General features: G+C 36.4%; 3 long non-coding RNA genes across 4 annotated transcripts; 1 reads left to right on the top strand and 2 right to left on the bottom strand.

The window, feature by feature from the left end:
* Positions 1–282: 282 nt before the first annotated feature.
* Positions 283–7,084, bottom strand: LOC138876863 (uncharacterized). The gene is made up of 2 exons (XR_011402174.1): positions 6,631–7,084; positions 283–625 (listed from the first exon to the last, which is right to left on the bottom strand). It is a non-coding gene; the product is annotated as an uncharacterized lncRNA (long non-coding RNA).
* A 956-nt stretch (positions 7,085–8,040) lies between these two features.
* On the bottom strand, positions 8,041–16,604 carry LOC138876862 (uncharacterized). Of its 2 annotated transcripts, XR_011402172.1 has the most exons (3): positions 16,145–16,604; positions 14,469–14,571; positions 8,041–13,354 (listed from the first exon to the last, which is right to left on the bottom strand). It is a non-coding gene; the product is annotated as an uncharacterized lncRNA (long non-coding RNA). The 2 variants fall into 2 exon arrangements; XR_011402173.1 differs by lacking the exon at positions 14,469–14,571.
* A 1,134-nt stretch (positions 16,605–17,738) lies between these two features.
* On the top strand, positions 17,739–20,288 carry LOC138876945 (uncharacterized). Its single transcript, XR_011402258.1, has 2 exons — positions 17,739–18,352; positions 19,815–20,288. It is a non-coding gene; the product is annotated as an uncharacterized lncRNA (long non-coding RNA).
* The last annotated feature ends 401 nt before the right edge of the window (positions 20,289–20,689 follow it).

Genomic DNA, 20,689 nt, shown 5'->3' with positions numbered 1-20,689 from the left:
ATTATTATTAAGTTATAAAAGCGCAAATTAACTCCCAATAATAATTAACGCACAATTAAGTAATAATTAAGCATAAAATTGTACATTTGGACATTAAATGCTAAAAATACAAAAGATGCATATTTTTGTAATTTTCATTCTTGTAAAACAAGCTTAATTATTCCTAATTATAGAATTAAATCCTAAATGCAAATGCGACATATTTTTTTTTTATTAATTTAACAAATAAACATGCACAGACAAATATAAATAATTATCCAAAATATCACAAAATTCTCAAAATTGCACACCAAGGAAAATCGTTTTATTTTGAATTTTTGGGAGTAATTCTTTCATAGGGCAAAAATCACGTGCTTACAATCAATAATACACGTGGTTTACAATTTTGCTAACAACTCACAAATCTTCCTAGTGCAAACTGAGGCAGAAAAAATTTCTTTTGTTTTGTTTGTTTTGTTGTAATCAGGCGTCCACCTGGAGAACAAGGGAAGACATCTCAAGTTTCAAGGGAAAGCAGTTTAGAAGGAAGACAGTTCAAGTTTCAAGGGAAAATGGTTCAAGATGCAAGGGAAAACAGTGTCAAGTAACAAGAGAAGACGGTTCAAGTCAGCAATCATGCGCCCACCTGGAAAAAAAGGGAAATTCAATTCAGAATGCAATTAAGGTCAGCAACAAAAGAAGCTCGCATCAAGAATGCGAGTCAGCAGTCCAAGATGATCAACATAAGTTAGTCACAATCCAGAAAAAAAAAAAAAGATAAGAAGTGAATCCAAATGCAGAAGTTAATGAAAAATGTGAACTGCTCAAGACAGGGCTGAGGTCACAAGCTCTGCATGTCCCTTTTTGGCCTGAAAAGCTGAAGAAGAACGAACTAGCACCTGCAATTAGCAAGCGTCAAGGTTCAAATCTAAAGTCTGCATGAAGAACCACTCAAGACTCAAGATCAAGCTTCAGAAGACTTATAGATAGGAATCTTGTAACTCGTAGTTGATAGGCTTATCTAGTCTTGTTCATGTTTTGATTTTTGATGCAACATCATGACTGCGGACCGGAACCTCGGCGAAACGGCACCTCAATCGGCTCTCCACCTCGGCATACTTCATCACTTCATTCACCTCTGAACTACACGTGCCCTAATTCCTTTATAGCCAAGGATATGTAGGCAGCTCAGATACCAGGGCTCGGTCACATTCTCTTCCTTTCTCTTAGTTTTGGTCTCCCTAAATAAGGGTCGGGTCAAAAAAATCTGTCTAGTCATTCTTTGTCTGAAAATACTTCGTATTTCCGGTCAAAGAGGGGAAGTTGTAGACATATGATTTTTGACCCTCCCCGAAATTTCACCTATTTTAGCGTAAAATATTTAGTTTAGGCCTAACCTCGATATTTTAAATAATTTTGACTCTTTTACTTTATTTCATCACAAAAAATGAAAATAACAAAAATATTTTAGTTTATGTATCTTTTGTAAATTTAAATAAAAAATGCAAAAATAGTACCCCTTATTTTTACCTTTATGTAATCTTGAAAAAATATAAATATATATATATATATATATATATATATCTTGAAAAAATATAAAAAAATATATATATAATAGTTTCATATTTTAATATAGTTTAGTTTAATTAATTACAATTTGTTTTTGGATCATGTAGTATAGTTATCTTATATTAAAGGAATTTAGCTATGGTTTTGAATAATAATTTTGGAGTCTTCTTAACCCAAATTTGAGACACAACAAGACATGGTCCAACCCAATTAACCTCAGTCCATTCTTCCCAACCCATTAGCCCATTTAAGTGCAAGATTTAATCCTAGCCATCTATTTCCTTCTAATCCAATGACCATCATCCCTTCCCACTTTCATATAAAATACCCAATTATAGAAACCCTAACTAAGTTTTCAATTCTTAGACCTAGACCTAGAGAAAAAAACAAAAAACGGCAGCTCATTTTCTACGCCGTTCAACGTTGCCGCTTAGAATGATCTCTGCAAATTATCCGTAAAAATTGACTTCCTTCTCTCGATTTGGACGCCCACTCGTTCGAATCTCAGTTTCTGATACTGGCGTTGGAAGCAAATTGGAGGAATACCAATATTTGAAATACAACAAGGGGTGGAAATTGGAATTCTCTCTCACTTCTAAGCCTTATAATTCCAACCACATACAAGCAATGATTGCATCAAGTTCCAATTAATCCACTTATCATTGGTTTCTCTTTTGAGGCCGCGTAACCATATTTCTTTGCTCAATTCGAGTTGTCAGATTTTTAGAGGTTTGGTTTGTCGTTTAATTGAAGTCGCGTTGGGGTTCCGATTTTAATTTTGGTGTTTTGGTTCAAAGATTGTTGCTTTGTTTAGCCCTATTGAGTTGCAATTTCCGAATTTCGGGCATCAATAAAAGGTATATTTCTCTCTTTCGTTATCATGATTGTGCCGTGAATAAATATATTTTCTTAAGCTTTTCTGTGTGTTAATGTCATCTTTATTATCATGTAATTTATTTTGATGTAAATTTATGGAAATTTCTGTTTTTGAATTAATCTAGAAAGAATAGAGTTTGACCAATTGGATTTATAAGATACATGGGCTTTAGGATTAATTAAGAAAGGAGGCTTGGGTTGTAGAAGACTGCTTTCATTTTGTTATGTTTCTATGAGCCAAATAAAATCTCAAAACCCATGGCTCTCGTTTAATTAATTTTGACTCTTTAGAAACCGAGGCGTGCCATTTAGTTGAATTTTCATGGCCTTCGCAAATTTGCGAATGCGTAGTTGCTCTAGGCGCGCTATTTAAAAACTAGTTTTCCTAAACTCGGGTGCGCATTTATGTGACCCAAATTCAAATCTCAACAACGTTAGATAAAAATGTGTCGTGCACCGCGGGTGCATTTATGTGACGTGGTTCGAGACGTATTTTAGATGACGTTGAATCTTTTTCCTAAAAAATAATTATTAAATAAAAGCGGTTATAAAGTTAAAATTGAACCATAGGCTAAAACATGTATTAAAATCAAGTAAATAGGCCAAATACAACAGTCTAGCGACCGTGCTAGAACCACGGAACTCGGGAATGCCTAACACATTCTCCCAGGTTAACAGAATTCCTTACCCAGATTTCTATGTTCGTGGACTGTAAACTAGAGTCAATCTTTTCCTCGATTCGGGATTTAAACCGGTGACTTGGGATACCATAAATTATCCCAAGTGGTGACGCTGAATTTTTAATAAATAATCTCGTTTCGATTGTCATTTTAAGTTGGAAAAAACTCCCTTATACGCCTTCCGGAGGTGTAGGTAAAAAAGGAGGTGTGACAATTCCTTTAGCAATTATTAATGTTATTGAGTTAATTGTGGCTAGATACGAGTGGTTCGAAAGTGGATACTAAAGGAAAAGCGGTAATTGAGCATTGAGTGGACCGCAGAGCGAGGTAAGTGTCGTGGTTAACCTTGAATTGAGGGATTAGGTCTTATTTGCCTATTTGCTATGTGTTTGAATATTGAGTACAACGCATAGGTGAAGTGACGAGTACCTACGCGTTGTTGTTGAGTCATAACATGCTAGTGAGTCTTATTCATAAAATTGCAGCTTTCCATGATTATATTATCCATGTTTAGACTACTTTATTGTTATGTTGATCGTTCTTATCATATGTACGAATTTTGGTATTGATTAGGTATTGACTGAAAGTTGAGGTTGATATTGTGGAAAAAAATGTTAAAGTAAGACTTGTTGTTGTTGTCACTTCTATCTCCCTATTATTATTATTATTATGCCTTGTTTTGGCGAGGGAGAGTGTTAATGCACGATGGGTGATGCCGTGCTATTCTTATTTGATTTATTTGGTGAAGTTGAGAGTAAAAATACGAAGGGTAATGCCGTTCCATTCTTATTTAATTAATATGGTGAGGTTGAGAGTAAAAGTACGAAGGGTGATGCCGTGCCATTTCTATTGATTATCTGGTAAGGTTGAGAGTAAAAGCACGAAGGGTGATGTCGTGCATTTTCTATTGCTGTGTTTACTTGTTATTACTGTTTCAAGGTGTACTAGTTGCTTAAATTTCTTTACTTCGGTGATTCTTTATCTTGTAACCCCCTTAGCATGTTCCCCCCTCCCGTTATTATCTGTTTAGCTTCTATTAGTTGTTATTGTGCTCGTGTATTGTTTAACTGCACAGATTTATGTATGTGTCTTGTCCTAACCTCGTCACTACTTCGTCGAGGTTAGGCTCGGCACTTACTAGTACATAGGGTGGGTTTGTACTGATATTGCACTTTCTATGCATATTTTGGTACTGGCCTGAGTTGACCCCGAGTTTAGCAGCTGGACTTGATCGACGAGAGACCAAGGTAGATCTGCTGGCATCCGCAGATCCTAGAGTCTCTTCCTAAACTTGTTACTTTACTGTTTCTTTCTTCCAAAACATTGTAATATCTTTCAGATTTTGTATGTAGTAAATCGTAGTAGCTTGTGAGTTGTGACTCCAGATCCTAAATGTTTCAGTTACTTTGGGTTTTATAATATTCCAAAAACTTTGTTTAGCTTTTGATTGACTTAATTAAATTCTATTATTAAAAATTTGTTGAAGTTGATTTGTGAACTATCTAACTTTGGCTTGCCTAGCAAGTGAAATGTTAGGCGCCATCACGGTCCCGAAGATAGGAATTTCGGGTCATGACAAGTTGGTATCAGAGCACTAGGTTTCCTAGGTCTCATAATTCATGAGCAAACTTAGTAGAGTCTGGAGGATCGGTACAAAGACGTCTGTACTTATCTTCCAGAGGCTATGGAGTTAGGAATAGTTTCACTTCTATTCTTCTCTGTCGTGCGATTTTGTTCTTTCAATGCTAATTGAACTCTTCTATTCTGTTCTCTCGTAGATGGCGAGAACATGCACCGTATCTTTAGTTGAGCAGCAGCTAGATCCCACAGTGGAAGCTCCTATGAGGGGTAGAGGACGAGGCTGAGGCCATGCCAGAGGCCGAGGCTGGGGCAAGGCTCAGCCTAGAGCTCGAGCAGCAGCACCAGTAGCAGAACATCAGGTGGAGTTTGATGATGAGGTTCCAGCCCAGACTATTCCTGCCGGACCAGCTCAAGTTCTAGAGGGGTTCATAGCCACCCTAGTGCTTCAGGATGATTTTGTTCGTCTAGTGGGCCTTATGGAGAGTGTTGCTCAGGCCACCAACACCCTCACATCACCTTGACTGGATAAAAGAAAATTATACATCCGATGCGAGCATCCTACTACAAAAAAATGGCAATAATTGTCATACCTCCCTTTTCACTATACCCCCTGAAGGGAGTATATAGGGAGTTTTTTCGAATTTAATTGACAATCAAAGCGGGATTATTTATATTTAATTCAGAGTCACCACTTGGGATAATTTTATGGTGTCCCAAGTCACCGGCTCAAATCCCGAATCGAAAAAAGATTGACTCTGTATTATAGTCCGCGAACACAGAAATCCGGGTAAAGAATTCTGTTTACCCGGGTGAAGGTGTTAGGCATTCCCGTGTTCCGTGGTTCTAGCACGGTCACTCAACTGTTATATTTGGCCTATTTACTGATTTTAATACATGTTATAACCTATGGTACAATTTTAGCTTATTAAACCGCTTTTATTTAATTATTTTTGGGGAAGATTTCAACGTCATATAAAACACGTCTTGAGCCACGTCACATAAATGCACCCGCGGTCTACAACACATTTCATCTAACGTTGTTGAGATTTGGATTTGGGTCACATAAATGCACACCCGAGTTTAGGAAAGTAGCTTTTTAAATAGCGTGCCTAAAGCAACTACGCACTTTCAGGTTTGCGAGGGCCATGGAAAATTCAACTAAATGGCACACTTCAATTTTAAAAGAGTTAAAAATTAATTAAATGATGTCCATGGGTTTTGGGGATTTTATTTAACATGGCACACCTCAATTTATTTCAAAGGATTTTATTATTCGAAGTTGGTATGATCGGGCTACATGAAATGCACCCCCGAATTGGGATTACATATCGTGACCATGCCACAGGAACCGTACCTATGGCCACGATAATTTATTATAAAAATGTGCCTAAAACAAGCTACGGATGTTCATTATTCTTCCTAAATATTGAGATTATTGTGAAGGCCATGAGTTATGGAATTATTGTGAGGAAGAGGCCAACTTACTCGTTCCCAAGTGAACTTAGACAAATTAAACTAGAACAAAGACAACACAATAAAGCCATACACGTTATCACCAATTCCCCTTTTATGTTATTTCTCGATAAAAGCAACAACAACATTAGTATAAAATTTGAGACCACACGGTTTGCAAGAAATGGGAAGATCATTAATACTATACATTTTGCCCCACATAACGGTGAAATAGAATATCACTGTGCAGAAACCTCAAATGCTAAGATCAATAATGGACCAAAAAGTTCACTGACTACACTATATTTAACTATAGTGTAGGAATCTATTTTCATTTTAATACTTATCCAAAATCACTCAAACAGGTCATGAGATAGCTTCATCAAATAATTAAACATCCAATAGAATCATACACCGAATGATCCATACAAGTTGTTTTTATTTTTATTTTTAAAAATGAATTAAAATTGACGAAGAGTTAAAAGAATTGGACCTTTGTGTTGAATCTGAGCTTTTGAGTTTTATATCAGGGAAATCTCAAAGCAAACAAGACCCGGACATGACCACGATGAACCCAGACCTTGGCAGACAAAACTCGAATCGGCAAACAAACCTTCACATCGACCGAAACGGGATTCTACTGAAGCTACAACTCACTCTAGTTGCGCCAAACAGATCCAAATTCCTCTCGAAAAGTGGTAGGTTTCGTTTGTGTTTATGGTTGTTGATTTCCGTTTCTCATGAGGAGTCAGATGGGGTCCTTCATTTTGTTTTTTTTTCGATCTTTTCAAGAGAAGTGGCCAATCTTTTTTCTTTTCTTTGCTTTAGGCGTTAGTCTATCTCTAGGTTAGCTCATGTTTTTGGGTTTATTGTTTTGTCCCATCTGTGGAAACGCTAATTGCTGTGTGTCCGTTTTGCTGAAGATAGAAAACGGTGGGTCAGATGGGTTTTAGGCGTCCCTCCACTATTTTTTGCATTAGGTACTATTATATAGGGTAGGTTAGGTTAGGGGTATGACCTATGAATTATGGGCTAGGTCCAAAATTAGGCCTAAAAATGGGTTGCTCGGGCCCAAGTTTTATTCTTTCCCTGCGAATGAGATTAAAAATCCGATCTCATTTATTAATTAATCCTAATTAAATATAATAACTATTAAAGTAAGACTGATCGTTAAAATAAACTATTTTTTTTTGGTATTTTTCAAGATTAAAAATGACTACAAAACATTAATGGAACAATTTTTGTAATTTTTATTTTTCTTGTAATAAAATAAAGTAAAAGAGTAAAAATTAGTTGAAATAGCTATATTAGGCCTAAATTAAATATTTACGTGCTAAAATATGAAAAATCTTGGGGAGGGTCAAAAATCATATATCTACAACTGCCCCTCTTTGAATGGAAACGCGAAGAGTTTTCGGACAAAGAACGACTAGACATGTTTTTTGACCCGACTCTTATTTAAAGAGACCAAAACTAAGAAAAAAAGGGAATGTGACCGAGCCCTGGTATCTGAGCTGCCTACATATCCTCGGCTATAAAGGAATCAGGACACGTGTAGTTCAGAGGTGACTGAGATGATAGAGTATGCCGAGGTGAAGAGCCGGTCGAGGTGCCGTTCCGCTGAGGTTCAGGTCCGCGGTCCCATTATTACATCAAAATCAAAAATAAAAAAAAATTAATTAAGCCTCTCAGCTAGAGTTACAAGATTCCTATCTATGAGTCTTCTGAAGCTTGATCTTGAGTCTTGGTTGGTTCTTCATGCGGACCCTGATCTGAATCTTGATGTTTGTTAGCCGCAGGTGTTGGTTCAATTTTCTTCAGCTTTTAAAACCAAGATGGGACAGGCAAAGCTTGTGACCTCAGCCCTGTCTTGAACAGCTCACGTCTTTCATTAACTTCTGCATTTGGATTCACTTTTTATCTTTCTTTTTGTTGTTTTTTTTTTTGTTTTTCTTTTTCTTTTTATTTTGGATTGTGACAAACTTCTGTTGATCATCTCGGACTGCTGACTCGCATTCTTGACGCGAGCTTCTTTTGTTGCTGACCTGAATTGCATTCTGAATTGAATTCCCTTTTTTCCAGGTGGGCGCCTGATTGCTGAACTTGAACTGACTTCCTTTGAATCTTGAACTGGTTTCCCTTGAAACTCGAACTGTTTTCCCTTGAAACTTGAACTGTCTTCCTTCGAAACTGCTTTTCCTTGAAACTTGAACTATCTTCCCTTGTTCTCCAGGTAGGCGCCTGATTACAACAAAATAGACAAAACAAAAGAAATTTTTTCTGCCCTAGTTTGTACTAGGAAGATTTGTGAGTTGTTAGCAAAATTGTAAACCACTTGTACTATTGATGCAATGATGAGAGCAAACTAAAGAATAGACTAGGAAAACTATAAACTAAGCTTGACTAAAGTAAAAACCCACCCTATTCTCTAGGCGGGCCCCCCTGATTTCAGGAAAACTAAACATTGATAATCTTAAGAAAACTAAAAACTGACCCATTTGTTTTTCAAATCCAAACTTCCTTTTTTTTCAAAATATCCTAGGAGAAAATTCGTCAGACTAGGTTTTCTATCTTAGGAGAAAGATTCATCAGACTAAGACGTTAATCCTAGGAGGAAATTCATCAGACTAGGCCTTTTCTCCTTTTTTTTTGTGTTTTTTGGTATCTTAGGAGAAAGATTCATCCGACTAAGATGTTTACCCTAGGAGAAAATTCATCAGACTAGGTTTTCTATCTTAGGAGAAAGATTCATCAGACTAAGATTTCTATCCTAGGAGAAAGTTCATCAGACTAGGTCTTCTATCTTAGGAGAAAGATTCATCAGACTAAGATTTTGATCCTACGAGAAAGTTCATCAAACTAGGTCTTCTATTTTAGGAGAAAGATTCATCAGACTAAGATTTTGATCCTAAGAGAAAGTTCATCAGACTAGGTCTTCTATCTTAGGAGAAAAATTCATCAGACTAAGATTTTGATCCTAGGAGAAAAATCATCAGACCAGGTCTTCTAATTTGTTATCTTAGGAGAAAGATTCTTCAGACTAAGATTTATATTCTAGGAGAAAATTCATCAGACTAGGTTTTCTATCTTAGGAGAAAGATTTATCAGACTAAGATTTATATTGGGAGGAAAATCTATCAGACTGGGACTTTTTATCCTAGGAGGTAATATGTGAAGATCAATGGCAAGATTTTATGCACAATAGCAAGACAAATAAAGGCAAAGATTTGAGAAACTTCCCTTTGTCGGCTCGTCTTTTCTTTTTCTTCTCTTTTTTTGTTGTTTTTTTTCATTTTTTTTCTTTTTGAATCACTTTCCTTGCACCGCTTTGTTCCTGTTCCATACAAAGAAAAATTTGTCAGTTTTGAAAATGGTGGTCAGTTTGTGGCCTTGAGTCTTGGGAAGCTTGGCTTCTGCTCAATCAGCTTGAGTCGGCTTCAAGAGACTTTTGCTCTGCATCAACCCTAATTGTTTCACACCCGGTACCATTGTATTACTGGCTCAATCAACATTATCCCAACTGGAGATCTTTTCTTAGATGACCTTTTTCTGATATCGTGAATGACTTCCCGCTTTTGAGCAATTTGTCTGTTAGAGAGAATCACAAGTTATCTTTGCTTACGCCAAATAGGGTGACAATAGTCTTTTGGGGGAGCTCTTGCATGAATCCTCAAGGCACGTTGACAGTAATAACCGAGTGTACTAGACAAATTTACTTTGTGCAACTGAAAAGTTGGTAGCAGATTTTGAAATCTTTTCTTGCTTGTTTTGACAAGGACTGACTCAGAGGGAAGGACACAATGCTATAAAGAAACAATATTAACAAGAAATGCCCCCTGTCGGAAGGACAGAAGGAAGAGTTTTTTTTTCAATAACTAGCCTTAATGGTCATGACATGCATTTTGGACTTAACGGCCTGATCTATCAAACTAATCCAATCTTCCCTTTGCCATTCTTATGAGCTTTGAAGTCGGGCTTGTTCGTGCCAATTCTTTGCATCAGCTTCGTGACTCACTTTCGACTAGTGGTGCCCCGAGGGATTTTCACCAACAAGTCTCTCTCATTTATTAATCTCTACTTACCATCGCCTTACAGTGCCCTTGAGGGTTTTCACTAGTAAGACTCTCTCATTTTCTTCTTTATTTTCTTTTTCTTTTGCTTTCTCGTGTGAGCAAGTAACAATGTTCTATGTCGCGTGACAACTGTTGCTCATTACATGCATTTCTTGGCATTCTTGAAGGTTGATCAGGAGGTCTTTATTTGGAAGGATTTTGGATATGGTTAGGAAGAAAAGATGCCATGAAGGCTCAAAATAGACTCAAAGCAAAGGAGATTGTAGACTTACAACTCTTGGAATCGACTCTTTCAAAAATGAAATAAAATTTTTGCCCCAGTTTCAGATGTTGGAGATTTTTTGGATTTTCTATTTTTTCTATTTTTTTTCTTTTTCTTCTAAATTCTTATTTGGTTGGATCGAACCGTGAGGCTGCCTACGTATCCTTATTTTTTAAGGAATCAGGTCGAACGTAGTTCAAATATCAGACCTAAACTATTTTTCGTCTTTCTTTCTATTTTCTTTTTTCCTTTTTCCTTTTTCCTTTTTTTCTTTTTTTTTCTTTTTGTTTCTTTTTTTTGTTTGCCCCAACTTCTATTTTTTAAGGCATGGACCTTTGACAATTCTCTTTTTTTTTTCTCTGAACTTTCTAAGAATTGCCCCACTTTGTACTCTTGGGACATGAATTTTTTTTCTTTTTTCTTTTTTTTTTTACTCTAAATTTGATTCCAAAAGAGGGTAGTCAAAGAAAAATAACACAGGCTCAAAAGGGGTAGCAAAGGATATAAAGTGTTTGGGTAGCAGAAAAAGGGCCTCCCAACCTCGAGAACGTCAAACATGGTATCTTTTCGCGATCACAGCATTGACGAACATGTCTGTATTTTTGGTGTGCCGTGGTCACAAGACATTTTTTCATCCCTTAGTGACAAACTTTCCAACAAACTTCAATTGATTAAACATCCTCAAGCCCGATCTTCACAATGATTTGAAAGTGAATTTTACTCGACATTAGTTCCAAAGTATTCCAACTCTTTATTCATCCTCAAATGTATTTTTTTAGTTATCCAATTCCAGATTAAATCAGTTCCTAAGATCTGGCCAAAATTTTCGCATGCATGTCATGTCATTAGAACTAGCGACAAAAGAACTAGGAACAGAATGACTCAAAAGGACAAACTGTATTTTATTGAGTAAAGGATGAAAGAGTTTTACAACTAAACAAGCAACCCAAAATATGAGTTACAACCCTAAAATAACCCGAATAATGAAAATAGCAACAGAATAGACAGACAAGACTTGCACAAACAGAATGGAGGGATAGAAGGGTTTGACTCAATAAAACAAATAAAATCTAGATCACAACCCTGAAATAACCCAGGTAATAGAAAAAACATCAAAACAAACTAACAAGATTCCTTCCTAGTGAGGAGGGCATGACTTTTTAATTGTTAGGCTTGACATTTAGCCACAAATTTGCTCATCAGAATCAGTAGAGCCTTCTCCAATTTCAAAATCATTAACTTCAGTTAGCAAATTCCCGAGAAGATTCTCATACTCCCTGTCACCACATCATCCCCACAAAGTGTGCATCATCATGTGCAGGTAAAGGATTCTGTGCGATATTCTAGGTGTCACTGTCTTGGATCACAATCAGATTCTCCTGTATCATCCTTTCTATTTCTCTTTTCAAATCTCGACAGTTTTCAACATTGTGCCCCTGGGCATTGGAATGGTATTCACACCTTTTAGAAGGGTCAAAGCTTCTCGCACGTAGGTCCACATGATTCGGAGGAATAGGTGCAATCATCTCATAATGCTTTAACTTCTCAAATAAGCTTGCATAGGACTCTCCAATTGGTGTAAAATTATCTTTCAACCTTTGTTCCTCTTTATACCTCTGGTTGGGATGTGTTTTAGGGCACCTGAAAATTTTGTGGAGGCTGTTGGAGATTTCGTGATGCTCGTGCTCGCCTTCTGGGGTGTTTTGGTGGCTGGACAATATACTGAGGTGGAGCGACAGAGTATTGAGGGTTCTGAGGTGGATAATACTACTCAGGGGAGTCATGTAAAACTTGAAGAGGCTGCTCATACCTTCGAGATGTTCTCCTGGGACCTCTTATCGACCCTGATGTCATCATGATTTCTTCAACCTTCTCATTTGTGTCGCTAAAATTATCGGATTCAACTCGGACAGCCTGAGTTGCGGCTTTAAAAACTGCTTGACTTATAATTTTGCATGTCTTAAGACCATTCTCTACCATTTCTCCCATTTTGATTGCTTCCGAGAAGGATTTGCCAACTGCGGACATCATGTTTTGAAAGTAATCTGGCTCTTGCGCTTAAAGGAAGACAGTGATTAGCTCGTGGTCATCCATGGGTGGCTTAACTCGAGCTGCTTGCTCTCTCCATTTAATGGCATATTCCCTGAAACTTTCACTTGGTTTCTTCTTCAGGTTTGAAAGGGAAATGCGGTCTGGGGCAATGTCGATGTTGTATTGGAACTGATTGACAAAGGCCCGTGCCATGTCATTCCATACATACCCGCGAGATGTGTCTTGATCCAAAAACCATTCGGATGCTACTCCCGTAAGGCTTTCCCCAAAATAAGCCATCAGCAATTTTTCGTTTCTTCCTGCACCTCTCAGTGGATTGCAATACCTTTTTAGGTAGGCTATGGGATCTCCATGTCCATCATACTTTTCAAATTTGGGAGTCTCGAAACCAGGCGGTAAGTGGACATCAGGGAACATACATAGATCTTTGAAGGCAACACTCTTTTGACCTGCTAACCCTTGCATGTTTTTCAACTGTTGTTCTAAGGTTTTTACTCTTTGGGTCATTTCTTCATGTACCATCTTTCGGGCAGGGTTCTCAATGTTTGCAGGAAGATCAAACGAGTACGAGTGGTACTCAGGAGAATGGTATTTCTCTTGATGTGAAGCAAATTATGACTCATGACGAGGTTGTCCTTGACCACTGGCCCATGCTTGACACATTTTGATCATTTGTTGTTTCAGCATTTTATTTTTCTCAAACACAGTAGACTCTTGTTGAACCCTCTGACCCTGAGTCTCTTAAGAACTTGTAACAGCTTCGATGTTAGTTATCATTTTTTCTTGGATCTTGTATTTCCAGCTTACCACAAACCGACCACCTCAACTTTCTTCACAATTCAAAACAAAACATGTTAGAACGGACTCAGTCGGTTCTTATTATTAATAATATTTTCCATTTTGTTTTTCATTTTTTTTCTTATTTTTCTTTTCAATGGTTTATCGAACCTGATGTGGGTTGCCTACGTATCATGTGAGAACATAAATCAGATCTTGCGTAGTTCGGAAAGATCATGAATAAAGTAAATAAACTAACTTTTTTTAAATTTTTTATTTTATTTTTTCGAAAGAAAGACTTATAAAGAAGAAAGGGAATATTTTTGGATTTTGATTTTTCTTCAGCATTTTTGCAAAGAAAGACTTCTAAAGAAGAAAGATATTTTTTATTTTTTTTTCTGGAATTTCGAAAGAAAAACTTCTAAAGAAGAAAGAAAATATTTTTGGATTTTTTTATTTTTTAATTTATGAAAGAAATGCTTCTAAAAAAATATTTTTGAATTTTCTTTTCAGTTTTGAAAGAAGAACGAAAATATTTTTGGATTTTGAGAAGAAATTAAAAGAAAATATTTTTGTATATTTTTTTTAAAAATTATTGGGGTCTAAAAGAAAGACTTTCTAAAGAAGAAAGTAATGAAAAATATTTTTGATTTTTTTTTTTAAAAAAATGTGGGCCGGAACCGATGAGGTTCCCTACGTATCTCACATCCGATGAGAATCAGACACGCGTGTTCGCCCAGTTTCGACGGAACAAAAGAAAATATGACTTATTTTGAATGACTTTTCTCTTCTTTTTTTTCAAACTTTCAACAGAATTTCAGGGTAATTCAAATACTTACCTCTTACTCTCTCTTTTTTTTTTTTTTTTTTTTGATTTTCATTTTTTTTCATTTTCTTTCCTTATTCTAGAAGCCAGCATGCATGCCGAAATAGACAGATACGCAAGTAGCACATAACATGCATCAGGATAGTCTTTTCATTTCGGATACACCTGTCCTAGACAGACCTAACCCCTGTGTTGAGTCTCTAAATCGAATGCACATGATGCAAACAAACGTTCCTACTAGGGATCCGGCATGAGGCTGAGTTATTCTAGGTTCAAAACCTGGGTATGTGTTCTAGACTGTGTACCGAGCGGACAATCGAGTCGAGGAGGGGGCAACGTACCGGGAACCAAAAGTCCATCCGGCTTAGTAACTTGTCCGAGCCTCTTTCTTATTTCAAGGTATGGCACTAACAGAATAAGGAGTCTCGACCAGCGAGCACATCCCTGAAGATGAGAAGAGAAGGGTTTCATAGCAGTTTATATACAGTTCAGATAATATCAAAGCAGTAAAAGCCTCATTTAACACATTAGGCCCAAGCATGTAATAAAATCATATAACAGATAAAGCCAAATACAACAATTCATCTAAGCTCAAATTCTGAACCCTGAACAAGAGATTCTGGTTTCAAATCCCCAGCAGAGTCGCCAGAGCTGTCACACCTCCCTTTTCACTACACCCCCGGAAGGGAGTATATAGGGAGTTTTTTCCAATTTAAGTGACAATTGAACGAGATTATTTATATTTAATTCAGAGTCGCCACTTGGTATACTTTTATGGTGTCCCAAGTCACCGGTTCAAATCCCGAATCAAGAAAAAGATTGACTGTGTATTACAGTCCGCAAACACAGAAATCCGGGTAAGGAATTCTGTTTACCCGGAAGAAGGTGTTAGGCATTCCCGAGTTCCGTGGTTCTAGCACGGTCGCTCATCTGTTATATTTGGTTTATTTACTGATTTTAATACATGTTTTAACCTATGGTACAATTTTAGCTTATTAAACCGCTTTTATTTAATTATTTATGGAGAAGATTTCAACGTCATATAAAACACGTCGTGAACCATGTCACATAAATGCACCCGCGATCTACGACATATTTCATCTAATGTTGTTGAGATTTGGATTTGGGTCACATAAATGCACACCCGAGTTTAGGAAAGTAGCTTTTTTTAAATAGCGTGCCTAAAGCAACTACGCACTTTCAGGTTTGCGAGGGCCATGGAAAATTCAACTAAATGGCACACTTCAATTTTAAAAGATTTAAAAATTAATTAAGTGAGGACCATGGGTTTTGGGGATTTTATTCAACATGACACACCTCAATTTATTTCAAAGGATTTTATTATTCGAAGTTGCTATGATCAGGCTACATGAAATGCACCCCCGAATTAGGATTTACATATCGTGACCATGCTACAGGAACCGTACCCATGACCACGATAATTTATTATAAAAATGCACCTAAAGCAAGCTACAAATGTTCATTATTCTTTCTCAATTTTTAGATTATTGTGAAGACCGTGAATTATGGAATTATTGTGAGGAAGAGGCCGACTTACTCTTCCCAAGTGAACTTCGACAAATTAAACGAGAACAAAGACAACACAATAAAGCCATACACGTTATCACGAATTCCCCTTTTATGTTATTTCTCGATCAAAGCAACAACAGCATTAGTATAAAATTTGAGACCACACGGTTTGCAAGAGATGGGAAGATCATTAATACTATACATTTTGCCCCACTTAACGGTGAAATAGAATATCATTGTGCAGAAACCTCAAATGCTAAGATCAATAATGGAGCAAAAAGCTCACTGACTACACTATATTTAACTATAGTGTAGGAATCTATTTACACTTTAACACTTATCCAAAATCACTCAAACAGGTCATGAGATAGCTTCATCAAATAATTAAACATCCAATAGAATCATACATCGACTGATCCATACAAGTTGTTTTTATTTTTATTTTTAAAAATGAAATAAAATTGACGAAGAGTTAAAAGAATTGGACCTTTGTGTTGAATCTGAGCTTTTGAGTTTTATATCAGGAAAATCTCAAAGCAAACAAGACCCGGACATGACCACGATGAACCCAGACCTTGGCAGACAAAACTCGAATCGGCAAACAAACCTTCACATCGACCGAAACGGGATTCTACTAAAGCTACAGCTCACTCTAGTTGCGCCAAACAGATCCAAATTCCTCACGAAAAGTGCTAGGTTTCGTTTGTGTTTATGGCTGTTGATTTCCGTTTCTCATGAGGAGTCAGATGGGGTCCTTCATTTTTGTTTTTTTTTCGATCTCTTCCAGAGAAGTGGCCGATCTTTTTTCTTTTCTTTGCTTTAGGCGTTAGTCTATCTCTAGGTTAGCTCATGTTTTTGGGTTTTTTGTTTTGTCCCATCTATGGAAACGCTAATTGCTGTGTGTCCGTTTTGCTGAAGATAGAAAACAGCGGATCAGATGGGTTTTAGGCGTCCCTCCATTATTTTGTGCATTAGGTACTATTATATAGGGGTAGGAATTAGGTTAGGGGTATGACCTAGGAATTATGGGCTAGGTCCAAAATTAGGCCTAAAAATGAGTTGCTCGAGCCCAAGTTTTATTCTTTACCTGTGAACGAGATTAAAAATGCGATCTCATTTATTAATTAATCCTACTTAAATAAAATAACTATTAAAGTAAGACTGACCATTAAAATAAACTATTTTTTTGGTATTTTTCAAGATTAAAAATGACTACAAAACATTAATGGAACAATTTTTGTAATTTTTATTTTTCTTGTAATAAACTAAAGTAAAAGAGTAAAAATTAGTTGAAATAGCTATATTAGGTCTAAATTAAATATTTACGTGCTAAAATATGAAAAATCTTGGGGAGAGTAAAAAATCACATGTCTACAATAGTAACCCCTATTATCCTTTGGCATATTTGGCAAAACCGCAACGACAACCTCTTTAATAACGATTCCCACCACATTGATACTAGGAAAATAATTATGTATGCTGTTGACATGTGATTTTTGTCCCTCCCCAAATCTTTCACATTTTTAGCACGTAAATATTTAATTTAGCCTTAATGTAGCTATTTCAGCTTATTTTGACTCTTTTTACTTTATTTTCGTCACAAAAATGAAAATTACAAAAAAAGACATATAAATTTTAGTTTATTTATTTCTCATAAATTTTGAAAAAATACAAAAATAGTACTTTATTTTTTATTTTAATATAAATTTAAAAATACAAAATATATATATATATATATATATATATATATATTTGTTTTAATTGACAGTTTTTTTTAATAATTATTCTGCTTACGTAGGATTAATTAAATAAGGTCGTGTTTTTATTCTCGGTTGCGAGGAAAGAATAATATTTGGGTTCAAACGACTCATTTTAGGCCTAATTTTCGGACCTAGCCCAAAATATTTTCAGCCGAGACGCACATGACAACATGCTAGCACATGAACACAACACATAACTCACACATGCTAGCACATGAACACAACACACAACTCACACATGCTAGCACATGCACACAACACACAACCCACACATGGTCTTCAATATTCTCCATAAAAACCCATACAAAAACACACACGGGAGAGGACCTTAGAGACCAGACCCCTCTCCTCTCTTCATCTTCTTCAAACCACCCAACTACTACCCATTTTTCTGGCAAAAGAACACCTCCCCTCCCAAAAACGCGGCAGGGTATACCTTTGATATACACTCGATATACCGCGGATATACACAGGCAGAACACCCCCTCCCCAACGTATCTCCTTCTTTCTTTCTTCTCAAACCATAAAACAACGAACTTTTCACCATCAAAACCAGCCTTGAAGCTCCAGTATTTCAGCCATCAAAATCAGTTCAAAACACATCAAAACAAGTTTGAAAATAGCTCTGTTTCTTCAGTCAAAACGACCTCTAAAATAGCAGCAAAAACCTGTTGCAAACAGCCATAAAATTCACCCCTAACACCACCAAAATGAGCCAAAAGATCTGCTGAAATCGGCTAAAAAAAATCGGAACAGATGCGTTTGGATTTTCGTCGCCGGTCAAAGTCGCTAGTCCGGGTTTCCGTTTGAGTCTCCTTCTAGTCCGTATGGTTTTGCTTGGATTTATTTCGTTTTGGAGTAACGATTGTTGAGCTGTATTCATTTCATGAAGAAGGTTGTCTTCTCAGTCTATTGATAGAATATTCATATCAAAGGTTCATTTCCTCTAATTTCTTGTTTGCATTAGATGAATGTTTCAGTTTTGATTTAGATCTGTTTAAATGTTTTACTATTGTTTTTTTTGTTTCTGTTTTGATTTATGTGTGTTTGATTAGAATTATTTTCTCAAGTCACTAAATGAAAGCTAGATTTGTTTGAATTGGTAGATGTTATTAATCAAGTTTGGTTGATTAGGTGCAATTAATAAATCATTGTGATTACGGGTACGGTTCCCGTGACGTAGTTGTGATGCTTAATTTCTAAATTTCGGGGGTGCATCTCATATAACTCGATTATAATGGCTCTAGATAATCTTAGTAAATAAATTAGGAATTTTTTTTGATAGAGACAAAACAAAAAAAATAAAAATTATAGTTGCTTTTAGGCTTGCCCTTTTAAAAATAAAATGAGTCGAGCCTCGCCCAATAAAATGCACAAACTGCGGGGCCCTCATAAATGTATATACTAAAAATACTCAGAATTTGGGATGGGTTGTTCAGCGAATTTCGCAGCCTTCCTCAAAGATAATAACGCGTTAGACTCTTTAGGCGCGATTTTAATTAAATTACATTCTTAAATTCGGGTGCGCATTTATGTGACCCAAATCCAAATCTCAATGGAGTCAGAATGTATTAACAACCACGGGTGCATTGATTGCGACGTGGTTCGAGATGCATTTTCACGACGTTGCAATTCTATTAAAAAATAATAATAAAAGCGGTTTAAACTTAATAAAAGCACACAAGTTATAACATGTATTAAAATCAAATATTTAGCCATTATAACAATTTAAGCGACCGTGCTAGAACCACGGGATTCGAGGGTGCCTAACACCTTCCCTCGGGTCAACAAAATTCCTTACTTAGAATTTCTGGTTCGCAGACTTCATTTGGAAAGTCGAATATTTTCCTCGATTTGGGATTCAAGATAAACCGGTGACTTGGGACACCAAAAGCCAAACCTTTCCCAAGTGGCGACTCTGAATTAAATAAATAATCTCATTTCGAATATTGTCACTTAAATTGGAAAAACTCCCTCGCATTTATCCTTCGGGGTAGGCGCGCAAAAAGGAGGTGTGACATATGCTATGGAATATATTTGTCTGACAAATCAGAACTTCAAACATCTTATGATAACAAAACACTGATAAAATGGAACCCCCACCACACAACAACTGTAAACTCAACATAGATGGTGCATACCAAAAAAACTCTGATAACGGAGGAGCAGGAGGAATCATCAGAAACTACGAAGGTCAATGGATTGATAGTTTCTCTTACCACACAATGGCCTCATCCCCCATCCAAGCTGAAATAATCGCCCTTCTGAAAGTATTAGAACTTGTGTTCACAAAAAATCAAATTTTGTTTATAGTGGAAACAGATAGCCAAGTATTACTACAATCATTGCATGACAATTCTCACATAAAGCTAATGGGAATCTTCTACATGATTGCAGGTTCCTATTAGAATCTCTAAACCAACCGAAAGTTAGGCATGTCTACCACGAAGGAAACCAAGTGGCGCACACACTAGCGAAGTTTGGGAGCAACAACAACTCACATACTAATACTGAGTGTGGCGAGCACTTCTGGAGTAAACCATCTTTATTTTCTTTATCTAATTTCTGCAAAGACAAACTAGGGACTGCTTCGATAAGATCAGTCCAACACTATAATAATTCTCTTTACTTTAATGCTTAATAATAATCAGCGTCCCCTGGGACCTTTATCAAAAAAAATGTACTATTGATACTTTTAATGTAGCCATTTATCGACGGGTTCAATTGATATTTTTTGTCTATTTTGTATATTTGTTGTATATCGACAGTTTATTTTGTATATGTTTTTGTATAGTGGCAGTCTATTTAGTATATTTATTGTATAGTGATAGTCTATTGTATATAAATAATACAAAGACCATCCTATTTGTATAATTTTTGTATAGTGACAGTCTATTTTTGTTACGACCCCAGTTAGCCCTCCGTGAACTGTCGTGACGGCAGCTAGTCTCTATGACTAGGTAAGCCTAATAAATGCGGAACATAAACGAAACTTGCGGAAGAAATAATCTAAAAACCAAAATAACTGAATGGAAACAATAGTTATAATGTCGCTCGGCATATACAACACAACATTGTCAAAACCAAGTACACTATCCCAAAACCAGGAAATTCACAGAAACACAAGCCTTTAGAATATCTAACAGTCTAAATCCAGAATATCTAACAAGGAAGAAAATACAGAAGGGCAATGTTTAACAGTTAGAATAGAAAGGGACTCCTCAATCTGCGGACGCGGCAGATGTACCTCGAAGTCACTAGAGCGGTCGCCT

The sequence above is a fragment of the Nicotiana sylvestris genome, chromosome 9 (genome assembly GCF_000393655.2).
Source record: "Nicotiana sylvestris chromosome 9, ASM39365v2, whole genome shotgun sequence".
NCBI classification, from domain to species: Eukaryota; Viridiplantae; Streptophyta; class Magnoliopsida; order Solanales; family Solanaceae; genus Nicotiana; species Nicotiana sylvestris.
The sequence above is the reverse complement of the archived record's forward strand: the minus strand, read 5'-3'. Positions and strand labels throughout refer to the sequence as shown.